Raw genomic sequence first — 2,137 nt, 5'->3', positions numbered from 1 at the left:
TTAACCCAGTTGGATCCACTCATCCCGTATATTTGTGCATGTGAGTGAGGTTTTAATTTATTTTTTTTAAATTTTGTTTTTTTTCTTCGATTGTGGGGTTTTTTTTTGTTTTTTTAAACCCAGTTGCATTCACTGATCCCAGGTGATGTTTTTATTTTATTATTTTTAAATTTTTGTTTTATTTTCTTTTGTATTTTGTTTTATTAGGTTTGTTTTCTTTTCTTTAAAACTGGGTTACATTCACTGATCCAGAATATTTGTGCATGTGAGGTTTTTGTTTTATTTTCTGTTTATTCTCTTTAGGCCCGTTTCACACGTCAGTGAAAAACAGACGTTCTTCACTAACGTGTAAAACATGCACATGTCCCTCCGTGTTCCGTGATTCATGGTACACGTGGGTTGTCCGTGATCCGTGATTGCATATGAATATGAATATGGACATTACTCAGCTGCCTTCACTGCTGCTGTCCATGGTGCTGAACTCTTCAGCTCTGCAGCGTCCGCCCACCACTCTCATCACCTACTTCCTGGTAGGGTTTTCCTGCTTGCATGAATATTTATGAGCCAGGCAGAAGCTGCCTAGAGCAGAGGCTGCACAGCGAATCGCAGGCAAGGTAAGTTGAAAATATTTAATATCTAATATATGTCTGTGATTTTCTGGTACGTGTTTCACTGATCACACATGGATCACACCATAGTGTGGTCCGTGGGTCATCAATGATGCCAGACAAAAAATGACTTGTCTCCGTGCAGAATCACGGCCACGCGTGCACGCTGCACGGAGACACGTTCAGTGAAAAATCACTGATGTGTGAGCAGACCCATTGATTATAATGTGTCTGCGTATGTCAGTGATTCTGGTACATATAAAAAAAAAAAAGCACAAAAGTACCAGAATCACTAACGTGTGAAACAGGCCTTAATTGTATTTTGTTTCTTGGGTTGTTTTTTTTGTTTGTTTTTTTAAACCTGGTTGGATTCACTTATTTTTTAATGTGATGTTTGTATTATAATTCTTTCCTCTTTAATTATTTGTTTTTTGTTTTTTTGTTTTTTTTTTTTTCTTCAAACCCTGTTGGATGCACTGATTCCGGGTGTTTGTGGTCCCACCCATCACTAATCATATATTTCCATCCAACTATGTGGAGATTTTTTTTTTTTTTAATAAAAAGTTTAACAATGGGGTTTTGATATTTGTCACTTTGTATTTAGATATGAGCTGATTATAGACCCTGGACCGATAGGAGCCTAATGCCGGCCATATCTTCTGATGTGCGGTGTACTGCAGCTGATCAGTGTGGTCTCTATGCAGGAACCCACATGCCTGCAAGAAGAACCCCAGCCCCCTTTAAGACCCAAGCTTAGAGAAAGCACAAAAAGATTGAGGCGCTTTACTAAAACAAAAAAAAAACAACCAGAACAGAAGCGTTTTTGTGCCTTAGGTTTATTAACAGATATCTCCAGCGCCATCCAGCGTCTTTTGGACTCAGCACGGGTTTGGTGAAGCCTTCAGTAAGTATTTTGGACTTGGCACGGGTTTCGTAAAGCCTTTAAGCAATATTTTGGATTCACTACGGTTTTGGTGGAGTCTTCAGAAGTCTTTTGGATTCACCCAGGGTTTGCTGGTCTTGAGACGTGGCGTCGCTGTGTGGAGACCTCTTCGCCATCTGTGATGGTGCAGTCTGCGCCTGTGAACTGAGACAAGAAGCCATCATTACTACACATTCTGTCCACAGGCAAGCATGTATATAGATATTTACCTGTCCTACGGCCGGGGTGGCGCTTTATGGGGGTCCTCCTGGCTCTGCGTCGCCGCCGACATCCACTGTGTTCATTCAGCGGTCCGGTCCAGGAGTATGAGGATAAATGATAGCCGCATGGCTTTTTATAGTCTCTGACTACTGTGACTTCATAATATGATGACATAGCAAGTGGGTGTGGCCCCTTTATTTAGTCAGCGAGCGAGGCTCCATTATTTACTTGGTGAGGCTCCATTATTTACTTGGTGAGGCTCCATTATTTACTTAGGCTCCATTATTTACTCAGCGAGGCTCCATTATTTACTTAGTGAGGCTCCATTATTTACTTAGTGAGGCTCTATTATTTTCTTAGTGAGGCTCCATTATTTTCTTAGTGA

At 40.8% G+C, this 2,137-nt stretch overlaps 1 long non-coding RNA gene across 1 annotated transcript; it reads right to left on the bottom strand.

Moving 5' to 3' along the window:
* Positions 1-1,428: 1,428 nt before the first annotated feature.
* LOC142290304 (uncharacterized) lies at positions 1,429-1,849 on the bottom strand. Its single transcript, XR_012750264.1, has 2 exons — positions 1,761-1,849; positions 1,429-1,695 (listed from the first exon to the last, which is right to left on the bottom strand). It is a non-coding gene; the product is annotated as an uncharacterized LOC142290304 (long non-coding RNA).
* Between the last annotated feature and the right edge of the window lie 288 nt (positions 1,850-2,137).

The sequence above is a fragment of the Anomaloglossus baeobatrachus genome, chromosome 2 (genome assembly GCF_048569485.1).
Source record: "Anomaloglossus baeobatrachus isolate aAnoBae1 chromosome 2, aAnoBae1.hap1, whole genome shotgun sequence".
Taxonomy (NCBI): Eukaryota; Metazoa; Chordata; class Amphibia; order Anura; family Aromobatidae; genus Anomaloglossus; species Anomaloglossus baeobatrachus.
Note: the sequence above shows the minus strand (reverse complement) of the source record. Positions and strands in the feature narration are given on the sequence as shown.